General features: G+C 51.4%; 1 protein-coding gene across 1 annotated transcript in view; it reads left to right on the top strand.

The window, feature by feature from the left end:
- Positions 1-1,908: 1,908 nt before the first annotated feature.
- The window catches only part of LOC134346970 (lysine-specific demethylase 6B-like), a 235,795-nt gene continuing 214,479 nt past the window's right edge, over positions 1,909-23,224 (top strand). The window contains exons 1-2 of the mRNA XM_063048889.1: positions 1,909-2,179; positions 21,073-21,185. The gene's annotated coding sequence lies outside the window, so the exon portion shown is untranslated. The remainder of the gene's footprint in view (positions 2,180-21,072; positions 21,186-23,224) is intronic.

Raw genomic sequence — 23,224 nt, 5'->3', positions numbered from 1 at the left:
TTTAGTTGTTGTCTCACCCGACCCCAGTGGGAAGAGCCTGCAAGCATTCACCCTACCTATAACCCTCATAATGTTTTACACTTCTGTCAAATCTCCGCTTAGTCTCTTGCACTCTGGGAAATAAGGTCCTAACCTGTTCAGTCTTTCTCTACAACCCAGGTCAAGTCCTGGCAACAACCTTGTAAATTTTCTCTGCATTCTTTCAACCTTTTACCAGGAATAATCTACAAGGTCAAAAAAGGCAGGTGCAGCTGCCCTGCTGCTGGTACTGTGCTGTTAACAGAAACGCTGGTAGCTTTTCTCTCCACTAGACACTGATTGTCCTTGGGAATAATCCCAGCACTTTCCTTTTTACTCATCAGAATCAAAATCAGAATCAGAGCCAGAGTCATAGTCAGGATCAGATTCAGAATCAGAAGTAGAAACAGAATTAGAATTAGAATTAGAATTAGAATCAGAATCAGAATCAGATTCAGAGTCAGAATCAAAATAGTGTCCATTATCGCTGACATATTGTATATTGTGAAATGTTGTTTTGTGACAGCAGTACAGTGCAATACAAAACATTACCATAAATTACGGTTTTAATGAATAGAGCAATGATGAGGCAGTGTGTATTGGAGCCTCCACACCAGGCTGTGATTCAACCAGTCGGAACAGCCTCCAGCAAAGCTCATCAGCTGGTGATTTAAACCAAGCCCCTGAAGGTTATGAGAGGCACAGTCACTCTTGAATTTAAGAAACATTTCCCCCATGGGAGGGCTATCTAAATCCAGAGGGCAGAGGTTTAAGGTGAGGGGTGAGAGATTTAGAGGGGACCTGAGAAGGATTCTTTACCCCTAGAGAGGCTGTTGGGATCTGGGACGCACACCCTGAAGGAGTGTTGGATGCAGAGACTCTCAGACGTTGTAGAAGCATCTGGATGGGCACTTGCATTGCCACGGGATGAGCAGGTACAGCTGTAGGGCTGATGGGTGTAGATGGCCAACATGGAGACCTCTGCCTCTGCTCAGCTCAACTCTGAACTGAGTCCACAACCTACAGACTTTGTGTTCTCACTGTGTATTTACATTTTATTTATTTATTATCTATACATTCATTTTTTGCATTTCTACACAGTTTGTCCTCTTTTGCACATTGTTTGTTTGTCAGTCTTTGTGTGTAATTTTTCATTGATTGTGTCGTATTTCTTTGTTCTCTGTAAATGCCCACAAGAAAATGAATCTCGGGGTCGTATATGGTGACTTATACGTACTTTGATCATTTATTTTGAACTTTGATCCTAAAACATTACCTTCACTTCTCTTCCCATGGGGACTGCAGAGTTTTCCAGTGTTTTCTGTTTATTGAAGCTTCAGATTTATTAGATGCCCGAACACAACAAAAAAAAGAGAACGGGCAGGCCATTCAGTCCGTCTAGATTTGCAGAACCATAACTGATAGAAGCTGGTTCCCCCAACTCCCTGCGTGGAGTAAACTCTCTGTCCCTCACCCCGCCCGCAATAATCCGGCCTGCCCGGCTTCCTGGACGAGATAATGCCTCTCCGGGCGCTGGTGAAATGGGTGCAGAATGAGGAACATCCTCTCAGAACCTCATACGATTCAACCGCCCTCTCCCCCTTTCCAACTCCCTGTTTCTAACTGTTGCAAAATTCCGGAAAAGTGACGTTTTTTTAAAAAATATGCCATGCAAAACGAGAACGTGGCGGGCAGGAATCTTTGGAGAGGGCTGGGCGGAGAAGGGGCCAATGTTTCAATCCCGTATTGCCGCGCCGAGGGCGACTTCGACTCGCGGTTGCTGGGGGCAGTGTCGCTTTAAAATGTATGACAGGAGCTTGTTGCTTAGACGTGTATCGACTGCAGCGCTAGGAAGCTGGAGGGAGGAGGGGCTGTTTATTAGAGAGAGGAGTGTGTGTGTGAAACTGCGCAATTGGAGCTTGCTAAACTTTCCAGGGGTATTCTGCACACCCTCCGTTACCCCAGAGAGCCTTTAGTTAACCTGCTCTCTGCAAGTTGCTATCTTGCCCGAAAAGGGAGTGGGCTGTTCCGGGGAAGGATCTGCCCGTGGTGGATCATCTTCTGGGATGCAATCGGTGTATCATTTTTTTGAAACTGTAACAGTTTTTAAGATTGCGTGGCTGCAGCGCTGCCAATCAACGGGAGAGATGTTACAAAGCAGGTAATGAAATTGACAAAAAAAATGGAACGCAATGTAACTTTCAAAGACGTAGACATTCTATTCGGGAGAACGTTGATACAAATTCGGGAATGTATCTGTTGAATCTCGCTACTGTATCTGTCCTATGTATCCTGCGCGTCTGATTGTGACTGCTGCATTATTTTTTGTCTCCGGGATTATATTTGAAACTACAAATCTTGATTTATTTTTTTGAAATTCGGGGTGGAAAGGTGGAGAGTGAGATGGATTCAGACAGGGGGACCCCCCCACAATAAAAAAAATTCACGGCCTAGGAGTGTCGCAGTTGTAATTCTTTTTCCCCCTGCTGTCATGTGGTTTGAGAGTGGCGCGGTTTATTTTACAGATTTCTTTTTGCAGCGGGTGGAGGGAATCGGTCCCCGAGAGAGGAGCGATGACAGCAGAGGGCGTCCGAACTCCACGTGGCGGTCGGGGTGGTGTTCCCTCCCTCACAGGCCGGGTGGGAGACCATCTCCCCGTCAGTGGACTAACCCGGGGCGGGGGGAGGCAGCAAGATCCCGCGGTCAGGGGTTGAGCGGGGAGAGGGTACAGGTCACTGCTCTGCCCTGTGGACCCTGACTGTTAGGAAGTGAATGGCGGGGGGCTGCCGTCTTTCAGAAGCGGGGGGTTTTGATCGCAGGAAGAAAGTGGTGCAGACACACTGACTGGATCGGGCAGCTCCTGTAGGAAGGGAATCTGTGTCGATGAGACATGGTCAGAGAGCGGGGTAGGAAAGTGAACGTTGAGTTGCGGGGGGAATGTTTGACTGGGCGAGGCCAGGTTTGCAGCGGGAATGAGTTGTGAAAGGGGGTAGTTGAAGAGAGAGACAGTGTTGGTACAAGAGAGCCTGGAGCGATAGGCAGCTTGCTGGAGGACCCCGTGGGCTCGGGCAGTGATTGTGACTGCCTCAACCCCCTACGCCTGACCTGCCGAGTTCCTCCAGCAGGTTCTGTTAGGAATGTTGCAAATAAGGAGGCCTAATTTGGAGTGTGTGATGTTTGCAGCTTTGATCAAAGGAAATATTACTGTCAAAGTACATATGTCACCATATACAACCCGGAGATTCATTTTCCTATGGGCACACTCAGCAAATCTATGGAATAGTAACTGTAACAGGATCAATGAAAAATCAACAGGAGTGTAGAAGACAACAAACTGTGTAAATGCAAATATGAATAAATAGCAATAAATAACAAGAACATGAGATAACGACTCCTTGAAGTGAGATCTTTGGTTGTGGGAACACCTCAATGACGGAGTAAGTGAGAGTAGTTATCCTCTTTCATTGAAGAGCCGGATAGTTGAGGGGTAGTAACTGTTCCTGAACCTGGTGGTGTGAGTCCTGAGGCTCCTCCACCTTCTACCTGATGGCAGCAGCGAGAAGAGAGCATGGCCTGGGTGGTGGGGATCTCTGATAATGGATGCTGCTTTCCTGCAACACCTACCTACGGGAAGGATGCGAATAAGGTTGAAAGAGAAAATTTACAAGGATGTTACCAGGTCTGGAGTAACCCAGTAATAAGGCAAGACTGAATAGGTTAGGACTTTATTCCTTGGAATGTAGAAGATTGAGAGGAGATTTGATAGAGGTATGAAAAATTTTGAGGAGTATAGATAGGGTAAATGCAAGCAGGCTTTGAGGTTAGGTGGGACTACAACTGGAGGTCATCTGTTATAGGTGAAAGGTGAAAAGTTCAAGGGGAACATGAGGGGAAACTTCTTCACTCAGAGGGTGGTGAGAGTGTGGAACGAGCTGCCAGCACAAATGGTGCATGTGAGTTCAATTTCAATGTTTAAGAGAAGTTTGGATAGGTACATGGATGGAGGGATATGGACCCGGTGCAGGTTGATGGGAGTAGGCAGTTTAAATGGTTCAGTATGGACTAGATGGACCGAAGGGCCTGTTTCTGTGCTGTACTCTTGTATGCCTCTAGCAGATAGCATCACACTAACAGTGAAGGAGCCATTGTCAGGGAGAATGATCCCCAGAGGTAAAGGGAATTAATTGTCTCAAGCTGGAGACTTTGCCAACAAACCCTTCAAGTTCAGGTTATCCCTTGCTGCTCTTGGCCTTCTCTGGCTGGTGTTTACTGTTAACCTCTGAATGGAGTCAGTCCTCCAGCACCCTTTTATTTCACAATGAGATCGCCCCTGACTGAGGCCAGAGGTGACAGAGAACAGGCTATTCAGCTCATTGACTCTATGCCAACTATGATGCCAATCCAAACTAAACCCGTCTGTCTTTTGTCTTCTCAAGCCCCATCGCCCCTGCTGGCTGACAGCAGTTCACTAGAGTCCTCTGTCCTGGGCCTGACTTTCAGGTTGCCCCCAGGTGTAGTCCATCTTCTCGGTTTATCCTTCCTCTCCCAGAGACGAGGTCTTTGGAGCTTTGGTTGGTGTATCTATATCTTTGGGTTTTTTTACAGGATGAGGTTACCAGCCTCTGTGCCCAGCCCTCCTTTCGCAGCCAGACTTGGGACCGTCCGTGGCAGAATTAGACTGGCTTGTACGTGGTCCATATTCCTCCATCTCCCTTCCTTTCATATGTCATATGTCGAAGCCTCTTAAACAGCTTGGCACCCGTGCCAGGCTCCTGCCACCCTTTTCTGTCAAAACTGTCTTTGGAAACGTCCTCACTGTGGGAGGGATAGAGATGGAACTGCCTGGGTCATCCCACTGGGAAGGGAGAGAACAGGGAGAAGTTGGGCAACTTTTCACAGGGAGCTACTACTGTAATGAAGGGCTGAATGGCCACCTCAGTGGTCTTGCCTCTGAGACCACCTCCCACCCAGGCGCTTCCTTCAGTTCTGTTCCGGCTCTTGTTAGACATTCCAAAGAGATTCCCAACCCCACAAGCCCAAGCTGAGTGAGGGATCTCCACAGTCCTTGTACCTGTCCAGGAATGGGGGGGAGAGGATAGTGAACAGGCATAACTGGTGTTTGAGCTGATGTGGGAATAGCGATGGAGAGGGCAGAGTGGGAACAGCGACCGAGGCTGGGAGGTGATGGGTGGATCCAGGTGAAGAGGGGTGAGTAGGAATAGTGTCAGAAGTTGGGAGGTGAGAAGGTGAAACTGATTATCACTTCTCTCTTAAACACATTCCTTAGACACCCATCACCAAATTTTGGAGCCGGAGTTTTGGAGCCCGTGTTAAAGTATTTATATATTACTGTTAGTTATGTGTGTTTTGGGAGGGAGTGCTGTATCCAGAGAGTGGAAGGGAGCAGAGGTGCCACCTAGTGGGGTTTGACTGCATTACACACAGGCTTCATCTGACCTGCTGACCCAGTGAACATTTCCAGTTAAGACCCTTCGTCTAGACGTCTCAACCTGAAACATTGACTGTCCATTTCCCTCCATAGATGCTGCCTGACCTGCTGAGTTCCTCTAGCACATTGCTTAGATTTCAGTGGCTGTCGTGTCCCCACGACTGCCCTGTTGTATTGTGTTCGGGTTCGTTGTCAGAGGCACACAGACCCGGGGTAAATCAGCTTTCTGTAATGTGCGGTGCTGTTACTGTAGACGTAAATTACATAAATGTACATTATACATAACTTGGACAAGAAAATAAATTAAATTTAACAGCAGTAATGCGAGCTGAGTGAAATATAATCCAAAGTGGTGATACAAGCACAAGAGATTCTGCAGATGCTGGTAATCCTGAGCAAACACACAGACAATACTGGAGGAACTCAGCAAGTCAGGCAGAATCTGTAGAGGGAAATGGACAGAGGCATCAAGACAAAGGGTCTCCGTCTGTCTATTCCCCTCCATAGATGCTGCCTGACCTGCTAAGCACCACCAGCATTTTGTGTGTTTTACCCACGGTAGTTTAATGTTTTTTTTTGGGTGAGTTCAGGAACCTGAGCAGAGGGGAAGAAACACAGAAAATCTACAGCACAATACAGGCCCTTTGGCCCACAGTGTTGTGCTGAACATGGCCTTACCTTGGAAATTACCTAGGGTTACCCATTGCCCTCAGTTTTTCTAAGCTCCATGTACCTATCCAGGAGTCTCTTAAAAGACCCTGTCGTATCTACCTCCACCGTTGCCGGCAGCCCATTCCACGCACTCACCACTCTCTGCGTAAAAAACTTACCCAACACCTCCTCTGTACCAACTTCCAAGCACTTTAAAACTGTGCCCTCTCATGCTAGCCATTTCAACCCTGGGGAAAAACCCTCTGACTATCCACATGATCAATGCCTCTCATTATCTTGTACACCTCTATCAGGTCACCTCTTATCCTCCGTCACTCCAAGAAAAAAAGGCCGAGTTCACTCAACCTATTCTCAAAGGCGTGCTCCCCAATCCAGGCAACATCCTTGTAAATCTCCTCTGCACCCTTCCTATGGTTTCCACATCCTTCCTGTAGTGAGGCAACCAGAACTGAGCACAGTACTCCAAGTGGGGTCTGACCAAGAAGCTATTGTTGAACCTTGAGGTGTGAGTCTTCTGGCTTCTGTACCTCCTGCCGGTAGGTAGCATCTAGAATGCCGTAGACCTTAAGACATAGGAGCCATTCAGCCCAACCAGTGCTCCACCATTCCATCATGGCTGATTTGTTATCCCTCTCAAGTCCATTCTGTCACCTGGTCAAGAGGGCAGGGCCCAGATGGTGGGGGTCCTTGATGGTGAACATTGCCTCTTGTAGGTGCCGTCAGCAGAGAGGAGAGCTGGACGGAATACAGCCGTGGAGCCCACCAGCCCCTGTAGCCTCTCACATTCGGCTGTGTTGCAGCTCCCATGCAACTGGTCCAAATGCTCTCCACCGCACTTGTTTAGAAGTTTGTCAGGAACTTTGCTGACTTGAGGCTTCTCCTGGAACTCGTCAGAAAGCAGAGGCACTGATGCGTCTCCTCGCAGTTGCTTCTACTTGCCCGGGCCGGGGCGGTTCCTCCCAGCTGTCAGACAACCAGACTTGCCTGGATCTTGCCCCACAGGTCCAGGGCGGTGTTGAAGATCAGAGTAACTGGGGAGACCCAGGTACATGGTTCCCCGAAAGTGGAGTCGCAGGTAGGGGCAATGAGGAAGGCCTTTAGTTGCATGCTGGCCTTCATCAGTCGGGGCACTGAGTACCGTTGTACAGGACGGTGGTGAGACCTCTCTCGGAGTATTGTGTTCAGGTTTGGACATGCTGTCATAGGAAGGATGTCAGTAAGCTGGATGATGCCAGGATTCATCCATGTACTGTATGTAAGCTATCTTCTGTTTTTATATTTATTGTTTATTATTTTTGCTATTGCATTCTTTATCTTTCTGCTTGTGACCAGGAAATGACACTAAACAATAATAAACTGATGAGACGAGTTATAGGGACAGGCTGGGGCTTTGATCTTTGGAACTTAGAGACTGAGAGGTGATCTTCGAAGTGAATGAAAGCAGGAGGAGTTTCGAAAGGGTGAACACACAGTCTTTTTCCCAGGATTGGGGAATCAAAAACTAGAAAGCAGAAAATGAGAGGGGAGAAAGATTTTACAGGCATCAACATCATCATCATGTGCCGTGTTGTATAACATCATTGTGTGCCGTGTCATATGACATCATCATTATGTGCCGTGTCGTATAACATCATCATAGTGTGCCATGTGGTATGACATCATTGTATGACGTGGGTGATCATGGTCTCATGACCGTGTTTCTCTTTGGCAAATGTTTCTACAGAAGTGGTTTGCCATTGCCTTCTCCTGGGCAGTGTCTGTACAAGACGGGTGACCCCAGCCATTATCAATACTCTTCAGAGATTGTCTGCCTGGCGTCAGTGGTCACATCACCAGGACTTGTGATATTCCCCAGCTGCTTGTATGATCATCCACCACCTGCTCCCATGGTTTCGCAGGACCCTGATTGAGGGGCTAAGTGGGTGATACACCTTGCCCAAGGGTGACCTGCAGGCTAGTGGAGGGAAGAAATGCCTTACACCTCCTCTGGTGGAGATGCATCTCCATCCCAATTAAGAGGCTTTTTTTCTAATTTTACAAATGGAATTGGGCTCTTCTGCTCCTAAACTTTAAAAAAAAGTCTGCTCCGCCATTCCATCATGTCTGATTTAATATCCCTCTCAACCCATTCGGACACTTCTTTGCCCATTTTCCTAATTTGTCCAAGTCCTTCTGCAGAATCCCTGCTTCCTCAATACCCCTGCACCTTCTGTGTATCGCCTGCAAACCAGGCCAAGGGCATCCTTGACCAGCTTCAGGAGCAACGGTTTTTATCAGTGAGGGTGGAACAAGCTGTCAGAAGAACTGGGTGGGGTAGCTACGGTAATAAAGTTTAAAGGACAGATTTGCTAAGAAAGGTTTAGAGGGACATGGACAAGTGGGAATAACTTGGAAGGGCATCTGGGCATCTCAGTCAGCATGGGCAGTTTGGCGAATGGCCTTTTCTGTTCTCTGTAACTAAACTTAAATTACTCCCAATCTGTGATACACCCCCAGACTGCCTAAACCTTCACCCTCCCCGTCGGTGTGGGACGGCGGGGACAGCAGATTGATCTCTTTCCCTGTCGGTGTGGGACGGCGGATTGATCTCCGTCCCTGTCGGTGTGGGACGGCGGATTGATCTCCGTCCCTGTCGGTGTGTGGCAACGGATTGATCTCTTTCCCTGTCGATGTGGGACAAGAATTGATCTCCGTCCCTGTCGGTGTGGGACAGCAGATTGATCTCTTTCCCTGTCGGTGTGGGACGGCGGATTGATCTCCGTCCCTGTCGGTGTGGGACGGCGGATTGATCTCCGTCCCTGTCGGTGTGGGACAGCGAATTGATCTCCGTCCCTGTCGGTGTGGGACAGCGGATTGATCTCCGTCCCTGTCGGTGTGGGACAGCGGATTGATCTCCGTCCCTGTCGGTGTGGGACAGCGAATTGATCTCCGTCCCTGTCGGTGTGGGACGGCGGATTGATCTCCGTCCCTGTCGGTGTGGGACAGCGAATTGATCTCCGTCCCTGTCGGTGTGGGACAGCGGATTGATCTCTTTCCCTGTCGGTGTGGGACGGCGGATTGATCTCCGTCCCTGTCGGTGTGGGACGGCGGATTGATCTCCGTCCCTGTCGGTGTGTGGCAGCGGATTGATCTCTTTCCCTGTCGATGTGGGACGGCGGATTGATCTCCGTCCCTGTCGGTGTGGGACAGCGGATTGATCTCTTCCCTGTCGGTGTGGGACAGCGGATTGATCTCTTCCCTGTCGGTGTGGGACGGCGGATTGATCTCCGTCCCTGTCGGTGTGTGGCAGCGGATTGATCTCTTTCCCTGTCGATGTGGGACAAGAATTGATCTCCGTCCCTGTCGGTGTGGGACAGCGGATTGATCTCCGTCCCTGTCGGTGTGGTGACAGCGGATTGATCTCTTCCCTGTCGGTGTGGGACAGCGGATTGATCTCTTTCCCTGTCGGTGTGGGACAGCGGATTGATCTCTTTCCCTGTCGATGTGGGACGGCGGATTGATCTCTTTCCCTGTCGATGTGGGACGGCGGATTGATCTCCCTCCCTGTCGATGTGGGACGGCGGATTGATCTCTTTCCCTGTCGATGTGGGACGGCGGATTGATCTCTTTCCCTGTCGATGTGGGACGGCGGATTGATCTCTTTCCCTATCGATGTGGGACGACGGATTGATCTCTTTCCCTGTCGGTGTGGGACGACGGATTGATCTCTTTCCCTGTCGGTGTGGGACGGCGGATTGATCTCTTTCCCTGTCGGTGTGGGACGACGGATTGATCTCTTTCCCTGTCGGTGTGGGACGGCGGATTGATCTCTTTCCCTGTCGGTGTGGGACGACGGATTGATCTCTTTCCCTGTCGGTGTGGGACGGCGGATTGATCTCTTTCCCTGTCGGTGTGGGACAAGAATTGATCTCCTTCCCCGTCGGTGTGGGACGGCGGATTGATCTCTTTCCCTGTCGGTGTGGGACGGCGGATTGATCTCTTTCCCCGTCGGTGTGGGACGGCGGATTGATCTCTTTCCCCGTCGGTGTGGGACGGCGGATTGATCTCCCTCCCCGTCGGTGTGGGACGGCGGATTGATCTCTTTCCCCGTCGGTGTGGGACGGCGGATTGATCTCCCTCCCCGTCGGTGTGGGACGGCGGATTGATCTCTTTCCCCGTCGGTGTGGGACGGCGGATTGATCTCCCTCCCCGTCGGTGTGGGACGGCGGATTGATCTCTTTCCCCGTCGGTGTGGGACGGCGGATTGATCTCCCTCCCCGTCGGTGTGGGACGGCGGATTGATCTCTTTCCCCGTCGGTGTGGGACGGCGGATTGATCTCCCTCCCCGTCGGTGTGGGACGGCGGATTGATCTCTTTCCCCGTCGGTGTGGGACGGCGGATTGATCTCCCTCCCCGTCGGTGTGGGACGGCGGATTGATCTCTTTCCCCGTCGGTGTGGGACGGCGGATTGATCTCCCTCCCCGTCGGTGTGGGACGGCGGATTGATCTCTTTCCCCGTCGGTGTGGGACGGCGGATTGATCTCCCTCCCCGTCGGTGTGGGACGGCGGATTGATCTCTTTCCCCGTCGGTGTGGGACGGCGGATTGATCTCCCTCCCCGTCGGTGTGGGACGGCGGATTGATCTCTTTCCCCGTCGGTGTGGGACGGCGGATTGATCTCCCTCCCCGTCGGTGTGGGACGGCGGATTGATCTCTTTCCCCGTCGGTGTGGGACGGCGGATTGATCTCCCTCCCCGTCGGTGTGGGACGGCGGATTGATCTCTTTCCCCGTCGGTGTGGGACGGCGGATTGATCTCCCTCCCCGTCGGTGTGGGACGGCGGATTGATCTCTTTCCCCGTCGGTGTGGGACGGCGGATTGATCTCCCTCCCCGTCGGTGTGGGACGGCGGATTGATCTCTTTCCCCGTCGGTGTGGGACGGCGGATTGATCTCCCTCCCCGTCGGTGTGGGACGGCGGATTGATCTCTTTCCCCGTCGGTGTGGGACGGCGGATTGATCTCCCTCCCCGTCGGTGTGGGACGGCGGATTGATCTCTTTCCCCGTCGGTGTGGGACGGCGGATTGATCTCCCTCCCCGTCGGTGTGGGACGGCGGATTGATCTCTTTCCCCGTCGGTGTGGGACGGCGGATTGATCTCCCTCCCCGTCGGTGTGGGACGGCGGATTGATCTCCCTCCCCGTCGGTGTGGGACGGCGGATTGATCTCCCTCCCCGTCGGTGTGGGACGGCGGATTGATCTCCCTCCCCGTCGGTGTGGGACGGCGGATTGATCTCCCTCCCCGTCGGTGTGGGACGGCGGATTGATCTCCCTCCCCGTCGGTGTGGGACGGCGGATTGATCTCCCTCCCCGTCGGTGTGGGACGGCGGATTGATCTCCCTCCCCGTCGGTGTGGGACGGCGGATTGATCTCCCTCCCCGTCGGTGTGGGACGGCGGATTGATCTCCCTCCCCGTCGGTGTGGGACGGCGGATTGATCTCCCTCCCCGTCGGTGTGGGACGGCGGATTGATCTCCCTCCCTGTCGGTGTGGGACGGCGGATTGATCTCCCTCCCCGTCGGTGTGGGACGGCGGATTGATCTCCCTCCCCGTCGGTGTGGGACGGCGGATTGATCTCCCTCCCCGTCGGTGTGGGACGGCGGATTGATCTCCCTCCCCGTCGGTGTGGGACGGCGGATTGATCTCCCTCCCTGTCGGTGTGGGACGGCGGATTGATCTCCCTCCCTGTCGGTGTGGGACGGCGGATTGATCTCCCTCCCTGTCGGTGTGGGACGGCGGATTGATCTCCCTCCCCGTCGGTGTGGGACGGCGGATTGATCTCCTTCCCCGTCGGTGTGGGACGGCGGATTGATCTCCCTCCCCGTCGGTGTGGGACGGCGGATTGATCTCCTTCCCCGTCGGTGTGGGACGGCGGATTGATCTCCCTCCCCGTCGGTGTGGGACGGCGGATTGATCTCTTTCCCCGTCGGTGTGGGACGGCGGATTGATCTCCCTCCCCGTCGGTGTGGGACGGCGGATTGATCTCCGTCCCCGTCGGTGTGGGACGGCGGATTGATCTCCCTCCCCGTCGGTGTGGGACGGCGGATTGATCTCCGTCCCCGTCGGTGTGGGACGGCGGATTGATCTCCCTCCCCGTCGGTGTGGGACGGCGGATTGATCTCCGCCCCCGTCGGTGTGGGACGGCGGATTGATCTCCCTCCCCGTCGGTGTGGGACGGCGGATTGATCTCCGCCCCCGTCGGTGTGGGACGGCGGATTGATCTCCCTCCCCGTCGGTGTGGGACGGCGGATTGATCTCCGCCCCCGTCGGTGTGGGACGGCGGATTGATCTCCCTCCCCGTCGGTGTGGGACGGCGGATTGATCTCCGCCCCCGTCGGTGTGGGACGGCGGATTGATCTCCCTCCCCGTCGGTGTGGGACGGCGGATTGATCTCCGCCCCCGTCGGTGTGGGACGGCGGATTGATCTCCCTCCCTGTCGGTGTGGGACGGCGGATTGATCTCCCTCCCTGTCGGTGTGGGACGGCGGATTGATCTCCGTCCCCGTCGGTGTGGGACGGCGGATTGATCTCCCTCCCTGTCGGTGTGGGACGGCGGATTGATCTCCGCCCCCGTCGGTGTGGGACGGCGGATTGATCTCCGTCCCTGTCGGTGTGGGACGGCGGATTGATCTCCCTCCCTGTCGGTGTGGGACGGCGGATTGATCTCCGTCCCCGTCGGTGTGGGACGGCGGATTGATCTCCGTCCCCGTCGGTGTGGGACGGCGGATTGATCTCCGTCCCTGTTGGTGTGGGACGGCGGATTGATCTCCGTCCCCGTCGGTGTGGGACGGCGGATTGATCTCCGCCCCCGTCGGTGTGGGACAGCGGATTGATTTGGGTCCTTGGTGTGGGACAGTGGGTTTATCAGCTACTCCAGTACGTTGGTTTGGTGCGGGCAGGGTGTACGTTACCTCGCTCCTCACATTATCCGGTGGTGATGTGAGGTTAAGCAGCTTGTCCACCTGCACTGTAGCCCTGCCTCAGCACCGGCAGTGGGGAAATGAGCACTGTCCTTGGCCGTGTCTGAAGTCAGGATGCAGGATTAGTTGTAGAATTGTAGAGAATGGAAACAGGCCCTTCAGCCCATCTGTCCATACTGACCCATCTCCCCCAACTTGGCTCGTGGGGTTTGGACCCTGGGCTGTGTCCTGGGACGTTTGTGTGTGTGTGCGTGTGTGTGTCTGGTCTTCGTTAGATCGGGCAATGTCAGTGTCTGGGTGTATTACTCTCACAGGTTTAACATCACCTGCACGTGCCTGGTGATTTATTAACGTCACACGTACCGAGATACAGTGGAAAACTTGTCTTGCGTACTGTTGACACAGGTCAGCTCATTACACAGTGCACTGAGGGAGAATCAAGGTCCAGTTGAACGGTTACAGAGACAGTCTGGTGCAGGAAAACAATAAGGTGCAAGATCATAACCAGCTGTATTGTGAGATCAAGACTGCACCTTGTCATACAGGAGGTCCCGTAAAGAGTCTGCTCACACTGCAATAGGAGCTGTCCGTGAGCCTGGTGGTACGTGCTTTCAGGCTTTCGTATCCTCTGCCCGATGGGAGATTGTCCAGCGGTTGTTCGTGTTGGCTGCTCTTACTGAGCTCGGGAGAAGTGTCGTCAGAGTCCGTGCTGGGTTGAAGTGATGGGCTGAGCTGTGTCCACAACTCTCCGCAGTTTCTTGCCGTCACGAGCAAAGCAGTTGTCAGGCTGAGCTGCGATGCATCCGGATAGGATGTGTTGTACAGCGCATCGATTACGAACTGATGCGGGGTCACGGGGACCGGCTGAATTCCTTTACCCTGCTGAGGAAGCAGAGGCAGTGTCAGCTATCTGGCCGTAACATCCATGTGCTTGGTTACTGGTGATGTTTGCACCTGGGGGTGACTCCTACGTACAGGTAGACTGGAAACTTCCAGCAGCATCACGCGTGGACAGTGTGCAGGGCATGAAGCACAAGACACAATCAGAGACGTTCATCACCGTGCAGGAGCTGGTCAGTACAGTTCTGTTTCTGAGGTAGTGATTAGGGTTCGGCAGATCTGTTCAAGGACCTGAAGTAGCTCTTCCTGAACCTGGTGGTGTGGGACCTCTGGGCTTCAGAAGCTCCTGCCCGACACCAGCAGTAAGAAGGTGGCTTTGCCTGGACGGGGCTGGGTCCCTGATCCATGCCACTACCTTGTTGTGGCAGCACCTTCTGTAGGTATCAGTGGCAGTGAGGGCTGTGCCCATGATGGACCAGGCTGTGCCCACTACTCTCTGCAGACTCACGTCGCGGGTACAGAGCAGAGAACAGCTTCTGTTTCCGTGCCATCCTCAGACCATTCCGCCCGTCAGCACATCGAGACAGGAAGATGAAGTCGGGATGCAGAGAATACTCAGTGGCTGCTTCACCAGGTGCCTCCAGCTCCTGGTCTCCTGCTGCACCCACTTCAAGGTTGAACATGTACATTCAGAGGTGCTCTTTTGCACAGCACTGTTGTAAGGCGTGGTTATCTGAGTTACTGTCGCCCTAATCAGCCACTGTGAATTACACCTCACCCCCCTAACTTGTGTGAGGGGTAGAATCTTGGGGGGGGGGGCGGTTTCATGGAAATGTGGGAGAATGAAGTGGAATCGGTGCCGATGGGTGGCTAGCCTGGACTCAATGGGCCGAATGGCCTTTTCTGTGCTGTGTGACTTGGAAGACTGGGATTCACCCCTATTCCGTCAGGTGACCCCATGGGTTTTCCCCCGACCCGCCACTCTATCCGTGCGTTGGGCACCAGCGGGTAGAGCGGGTAGTGGGTTTCACTCAGCTCCCCCGGCTGACGGCAGACGGACAGCTGTAGGTCAGGCCAGCACTGAGCCTGGAGCCTTCGGCTGGGGTCGTGGGCTCTTCTCTCTGGACCAAAGATGGACGAGAGGTGTGCAAAATAATAATAGGGTAGACAGGGTAGATGGACAGAGACTTTCTCCTACGATGGAAATGTGGTTGTAAAGAGTTTGTATGTCCTCCCCATGGAATGCATGGTACACCGGCTTCCTCCCAAAGACCTCCTGGGTAGGCTAATTGGTCTTTGTAAATTCTCCCGTGATTAGGCTAGGGTTAATCGGGCTTGTGGGGTTACTGGGGGCCTCAGCTCGAAGGCCCTGCAGGGCCCACTCTGCACTGCATCACTAAATAAAATAATCTGGGGTGATTGGAGGAAGGTATGGGGGGGACCAAAGGTGTATTTTTTTTTTACACAGAGTGGTGAGTGTGTGGAGGTAGAGGCAGATTCATAGGGATGTTCAAGAAGCTCTTTGATAGGCACAGGGATAATCAAAAAATGGAGGGCTGTGTGGGAGGCAAGGGTTAGATTGATCTTGGAGTAGGTTAGAAGGTCAGCTCAATGTGATGGGCTGAAGGGCCTGTACTGTGCTGTAACGGTCCGTGTTCTATTAAAGCTTGTCGGGTCGGTTCAGAGGCGGGTGTCAGTGGATGATGGTTTGGGGAGGGGGGAATACGAGGTTTAGAGGGGTGCCCAGAGGCTGGTTAGGAAAGTGAAGCACACTGCCCAAGGGGATGGTGACAGCACAGAGCCTCACAGCGTTAGAAAATATCTGCAGTAGGACTCCAATCTCCAAGTTATAGAAGGCAAACTAAATTCATCTGCTCAGTTTTTGAACCAACCTTCTCAACCCTCAGGATAGCAAGACTATGGCAACTTTGAACTGAGATGGACTTTGTTCTTGGTCTAATTCTGTTGTTTCCGGTAAAAAAAAATGGTCTTTACTTAGCTTGTCTGTGTGGCTGCTGAAAGAAAGTTTTCACCGTCTTTCAGTTTAATAGCCAGGTTTTTCTACATGGTTTTGTGCATTTCACAGGAAATGCAAAGTTCACTTTGAGCAGGAGGTGTAGGTAAATGGAACTGGAATTGGTTTATTACTGTCGCAGGTACTGAGATACAGTGAAAAGCTTGTCTTGCACACAGATCAGTGAGGTAGAACAATCACAATGCAGAATAAAGGGTAACAGCGCAGGTAAAGTCAGGTGCAGCAACATGGTGAAATAGATTACAAGGTCAAGAATCAATTCTGTTGTATTAAAGTTCAAAGTAAATTTTGTTATCAAAGTACAAATATGTCACCATGTACAACCCTGGAAATCTTTTGGGCATACTCAATAAATTTATGGAATAATGACTGTAACAATGAATGAGGACCGCTCAACTGGCTGTTCAACCAATGTGCAGAAGATAACAAACTCTGCAACTACAAAAAGCAGAAATAACAATAAACAAACAATCAAGCAAACAATAAATATCAAGAACATGAGATGAAGAGTCTTTGAAAGTGGGCCCATAGGAACATTTATTTCAGAGATGGGCAAGTGAAGTTAGTTACGTGAAGTTATCCCCCTTTGGTTCAAGAGCCTGATGGTTGAAGGGTAATAACTGTTCCTGAACCTGGTGGTGTGAGGCCTGAGGCTCCTGTACCTTTTTTCCTGATGGCAGCAGTGGGAAGAGAGCATGTCCTGGGTGGTGGAGGTCCCTGATGATGGATGCAGCTTTCCTGATTCAGCACTCTGTGTAGATGTGCTCAGTGGTGGGGGGGTGGGGGGGGCTTTATCGTGGTGGACTGTGCTGTAGTCACTGCCTTTTGTATTGTAGGGAACTGTTCAATATGCTTATTGGGGTGTTGGTTACCTGATGGTTAGCATCTACAGGATGGGGCAAAGGGCCTGTTTCTCTGCTCTGTGAATTTATAACTCTTCATGGCGGCCAGTAGGGCAGACGTCAAATTAGTCCGTGTCTCAGCCAGGCTGCTCCCCTGCCACTGCTGTGCTGTACCGGCCCTGCCCACAGGGGGGCAGTGGCGGTGCACCTTGCGAGCTATTTCATTGCAGCCGGTGACTGAACACTGAATCCCTTGTTCCTGCCAAATAAGGGCACATGTCCCCACCCCTGCTGAGCTATTGGTGAGCAAGTCAGCTGGGCTGATTACTCTCTCATGATCCCCCTTTTAGAAACCTTGTTGCTGCAGTCAATGCCTTGCTAACCAGAGTACATGAAACGTAGTTTCCTTCACAGCCACTGTATCTCTGAGTGTCCCTTGATCTTTGAATTGACGAGGGATCTGCGTTAAACTGTCCCTCTAGTGTGCGGGTGAGGAGTAGAATTTGGGGAGTTGGGGTGGGGGGAGGTATGTTTGGCTGCTAGGTTATGGGAACTCACTGCAGGAATAGGATGTCTTGGAGGGCCAGTATACATTCGATGGGCCAAAAGGCTTGCCTTGCCACAATATGAAACATGACACTCCCCAGCTGAATCTCCATTTTTAGCCTCTAGCATTGTGTGTTTAACTAAATAGCTTTTGTTAACAAACTTTATGACTCACAATGCAGCACAGATAACCTGCCGTTCCTGTTTGTGTGTGGGCCGCTCAGAGGAATGGATGTCAGCACGTCACATTAACACCAAATCTCTGCACAGATACAGCTGGGTATTTCCAGTATTTTCTGATCTTTTCGACATGAACACCACAGGCTTTGCCACTGTAGAGGGGAACACCACAGAAACCGGCCCTTCAGCCCATCACTTGCCTGCTGGTGTTTTTGCCCATCGGTGCTAATTCTGTTCGCCTGCATTAGGACCTTACCCATGCTTCCCTATTGAAGAGTCTATTCAAACGCCCCTTATGATTTCTGCCCAGTGCTCTGAATGTCAGAGTGAAGAAATCCAATGAAACGGGTGGGAGGGGGAGTAACTATGACTCTTTTTAGCCACGTGGTACACCGTCTGTGTGAGAGATGCAGCCCGGCACAATGTACTTCCCACCCTTGATCCTCATTTAACTCACACCGAGGCAGTATGACGAGCTGGTTTGCCTGGTGACGGTACCCTCAATATGACACCAGCACTTTGGTGCGTTTCGGTAGAACACCCTTTAAATCAACAGCAGACTGATTAGCTATGGAATGAGGTCACAGGACGCTCTAGGACAGAATGTTATAGCCAAATGCCTTGTCATCTCATTAGTGACGTGCTTTTTTGGGGGGAGTGGGCAGCTTAAATGGTTTGGCTTTAGATGGACTGTTTCTGTGCTGTACTGTTCTATGACTATGACCCTAAACATAGTGTGTGTATCTGATTTTCCCCATTGGATCTGGTGACTTGTTCCGGATATCAGCCACTCCTCTGTGGAGGATACACAGTGTGAAGTAAAACCACCACTGTCATCTCCCCTAAACTTTCTTCCACTCTCCTGAAAGGGTTTCCTCTGATCTTGGCCACTGTGGCCCTGGGAAAATGCTGCTGGCTGTCCACTCTGTGTCTCATAATCTGCAGCATGTACCTCTATAAAGTCTCCTCTCATCCCCCTTTGCTCCAAAGAGAAAGGCTCTAGCTCACTCAACCTTTCCTCATAAGACATCTTCTCCAATCCAGTCAGCATCCTGGTAAATCTCCTCTGGACCCTCTCTAAAACTTCCTCATCCTTCCTGTAAAGAGGTGAGCAGAACTACTCCAAATGTGGTCTGACCGGAGTTTTATAGAGCTGCAACATTACTCGCTGTTCTTGAGCTCAGTCCTCTGACTAATGAAGGCAAATACACCATTCACCTTTTTCTTAACCAGCCTGTCAACGTGCACTGCAACTTCGAGGCATCTCTGGACTCGGACTCTAAGATGCTCCTGTCCCTCCACGCTGCAGAGAAGGGCTACTTCATGGAAGCTCACCCAGAGTGCAGGCCAGCCAGTGGCGCAGTGAGATCAGCGCCGGACTCCGGAGCGAAGGTTCCCGAGCTCGAATCCAGGTCGGGCCACCCCCGAGCACGCTTTCCATCCGTGCTGGGTTGAGTGTCAAGCTAGCCACTCGGCCTCGTAAAAAATATAAGGGTCGAGTCAGGAACGTTCATAACGTGACCCGGCTAATCCTGGCACCACGTGCCAGACAAAAAAAACCCAGAGTGCAGCTCCCCTCTCCATCTGTAGCCTCCGAGACTTGAGGAAAAGCCCCCATTACATACCATGGCATTCACAACCGAACACAGCAATTTCTGCTAACCTGCCTTTCCTGTTTGTGTGCACCAGTTCAGATAAAAGTTTGTCAGTTTGTAACATAAGCACTTTTCTTAAACTCTGCACAGGTACTGCTGGGTTCAGAATCAGATTTAGTATCACTGGCATTTGGCATGAAACTTCTTGTTATGTGGCAGCAGTACAAAATTAAAACTGTAAATTACAGTTTTTACTAGATAAAAATATAGATATACATATATAATATATAGACACATGTCCGTAGGCAGCCATCGATCTCAGGGGATCATGGGTTTGCGCCTCTGGTGGACTCTGTCCTCTCCAGGGCCCGAGCCTGAGCGGGAAGATTTGAAGAACCGGATGTTGCCCACGCAGTGGGATGCCCCTCTCCACGTCATTGCTGTAGTGGAAGGGAAGGGCAAGCACCAATACAGCTTGGCAGCAGTGTCTTCACAGAGGTTGCCAGAGTGAAGTTGTAAACAACATCAAACTGCCTTAGAAACCCCGGCTCCGGATTTCTTCTTCGGCGTTTACTGCCGAAGCCTCTGCCATGGGTGGATACGGCCGCAAGGCAGCAGAGGTTTCAAATCAGAGTTTCCCTTCTCCCAGGCAGGCTGCCATCCAAGGCTGACGAGCCCCACCTGCCCGGACACACATCCACATATAATTTAATTCTTATTAAATCAAATAGACAGTACAAAAATAGAAATAATAAAAGTAATGAGGTAGTGTGCATGGTTTCAATGTCCATCCAGGAATCAGATGGCAGAGGGGAAGAAGCTGTTCCTGAATCACTGAGTGTATGGTTTCAGGCTCCTGTCCCTCCTCCCTGATGGATGCCGCCTTTTTGAGGCATTGAGGCCTTTTGGTTTCCTGATTGTTTTGATCTCATCGTGAAGTTAAACGTTGCAGAAACAGGCCATTCAGCCCATCACTTCCGTGCTGGGTGGCACAGTTCCATAGCGGTTCGCGAGGCGCCTCACGGTGCCGGCTGTAAAATCGGGGTTCAATTCTAGCCGCTCTCTGTAAGGCATCTGTACGTTTTCTCCGTGACTGTATGTTTTTCCACCGGATTCTCCGGTTTCCTCCACATCCCAAAGACATACGGTGAGGGTGAGTAAGTTGAGGGCTAGTATGTTGACACTGGAAGCATGGCGACAGTTACAGGTTGCCCCCAAGCAGTGCATTTCACTGTGTGTTTTGGTGTACGTGGAACAAACAGAGCCAATCTTAAACTCTTAACTCATCAGCGCTAACATGATGCATTCTGGCCCAGTTCGTGCTGTCAGATTCTGATGGAGATTTGTCCCCCAGTTCAGCAGAAGGCCCCCTCCCCCCAGAGAGTTTATACACAAATGGGACAGTGTCGGGGTCTGAGTCAGAGGTCGTGGATTGAAGTCCAACGCCTGGGGCTTGAGCACGAGAGGCTGGCTGCCCTGCCAGAGCACAGACAGAGCTGTAAGATTGGTTGGGCTCCCTTGCAGATGGGGTGTTGGATCTGCTTACTGAAACCAGAGAGGGGGGGCTCGCTCATCTCCCAGTATGGAGGGTCAACGTTTCCAACACCTCTGTGGGATTTTCCCAGTTGTAAATGGGAACCACCTCTCCTACGTAGGATCACATCAACTATTGTTTCTCTCCATGGATGCTGTCTGGCCTGCTGAGTTCCTTCAGCATTTTGTATGTGTTGCTCTGGATTTCCAGCCTCTGTAGAACCTCTTCAGTTAAAGGTTCATCTCTGTCCCCTCCTGTGTCCGTCTCTGTCGGCCCCTATGTCTGTCTCTGTCGGCCCCTGTGTCTGTCTCTAAGCCCAGGGTTGTCTAGGAGACCGGTGTTGTACAACAATGCAAGCCTCGTTTTGGTTTCCGTGCTGGGGTTAATAGTCCCTGTGTTAATTCCGCAGGTCCACTCTCGGATATCAACCGATGTGTTCGGCAGAGTCCGCCTGCTCTGCTCGGTTCTCCTGGTCTCTCCGAAGCAGCAGGAACTGGATACTGCCGGCCCCTGATCCATGAGGTAGGTGACTGTGTCTCTTGAGGGTCTGGTGATGGTGTGATGGGTAAGTCGCTGGGCTAACAACCCGGCGATCTGGGTTCAAATTCTGTCTGGGCGGCTGAGGAACGTGAAATGGTTAATGACTTGGATTCTGGTTTTTAGCTGGTGTTGGTAGCAGTGAGTCTGTTAAATCACTCTGTGGTCAACAAACCTCAGGTTTACCAGGGTCTTCAGGGTAGGGGACCTGCCATTGGGACCCAGTATGAGACAACAGACCTGGTTAAATACCTGCTATTCCGATTGTTACGTGATAGCTAGAAGGGTGTGCCACAGGGATCAGTGCTGGGTGCATTGTTATTTGTCATCTATATCAATGATCTGGATGATAATGTAGTAAATTGGATCAGCAAGTTTGCTGATGATACAAAGATTGGTGGTGTAGTGGACAGTGAGGAAGGTTTTCAGAGCCTGCAGAGGGACTTGGACCAGCTGGAAAAATGGGCTGAAAAATGGCAGATGGAGTTTAATACAGGCAAGTGTGAGGTATTGCACTTTGGAAGGACAAACCAAAGTAGAACATACAGGGTTAATGGTAAGGCACTGAGGAGTGCAGTAGAACAGAGGGATCTGGGAATACAGATACAAAATTCCCTAAAAGTGGCGTCACAGGTAGATAGGGTGGTAAAGAGAGCTTTTGGTACATTGGCCTTTATTAATCAAAGTATTGAGTATAAGAGCTGGAATGTTATGATGAGGTTGTATAAGGCTTTGGTGAGGCCGAATCTGGAGTATTGTGTTCAGTTTTGGTCACCAAATTACAGGAAGGATATTAATAAGGTTGAAAGAGTACAGAGAAGGTTTACAAGGATGTTGCCGGGACTTGAGAAACTCAGTTACAGAGAAAGGTTGAATAGGTTGGGACTTTATTCCCTGGAACGTAGAAGAATGAGGGGAGATTTGATAGAGGTATATAAAATTATGATGGGTATAGATAGAGTGAATGCAAGCAGGCTTTTTCCACTGAGGCAAGGGGAGAAAAAAAACCAGAGGACATGGGTTAAGGTTGAGGGGGGGAAAAGTTTAAAGGGAACATTAGGGGGGGCTTCTTCACACAGAGAGTGGTGGGAGTATGGAATAAGCTGCCAGACGAGGTGGTAAATGCGGGTTCTTTTTTAACATTTAAGAATAAATTGGACAGATACATGGATGGGAGGTGTATGGAGGGATATAGGCTGTGTGCAGGTCAGTGGGACTAGACAGAAAATGGTTCGGCACAGCCAAGAAGGGCCAAAGGGCCTGTTTCTGTGCTGTAGTTTTTCTATGGTTTCTATGGTTCTATGGGCTACTCAATGCTGTATCTCATTTAAAAAATTTTTAATGATCCCACCCCCACCCACATCCAATTTAATGTGCTCCCTCACACGCTCCTTCTCACACATGCTCGATTGTGATCTTGATCCTGAGCTCCCTCTCGTTCTTCACACCATGGGCCTTCTTTTGGGTTGACGCGTGGACTGTGCCTGGATCGTCCACTGCCATCGGAGTCCTTCCCCCCCACCCCGCCCTGTGCCCCCTTCTGTCCTGGGTCACTATGGATGTCTCCAGTAGGAGATGTATGGCAACAGAACGTATCAATGCGGAAGTTATACTGTCATGTGACAGGATTTAATACAGTTGGCAGCTGCTGGGATCTTTTGGAGGAATTCAGTGGGTCAGGCGGCATCTGGTGTGGGGAAACGACTGACGATTCAGATCGAGATCCTTCATCTAGACTCTAGGACTGAAAATTAGACCCCTGGAGATGCTGGAAATCTGAAACGAATCTAAAAGATGCCCTAAGTGTTCTGCAGGCCAGGCAGCGTCTGTAGGGAGGGAGAGAGGTGGCCGATAATATTTAGGGTACAACCCTTTTGTCGGAGCTGGTCAGTTACATTAGTTGGTTCTGCAGGATCCCGGATCTGAAACACCGATCCTGGATTCCGGAGAAGGATCCCAAGCTGAAACGCCGACCGTCTCTTTCCTTTCACGGATTCTGCCTGATGCTGCGTTCCTGCAGCAGC

This window comes from Mobula hypostoma, chromosome 5, assembly GCF_963921235.1.
Source record: "Mobula hypostoma chromosome 5, sMobHyp1.1, whole genome shotgun sequence".
Classification (NCBI taxonomy): domain Eukaryota; kingdom Metazoa; phylum Chordata; class Chondrichthyes; order Myliobatiformes; family Myliobatidae; genus Mobula; species Mobula hypostoma.
This window is presented reverse-complemented; position numbering and strand designations above follow the sequence as displayed.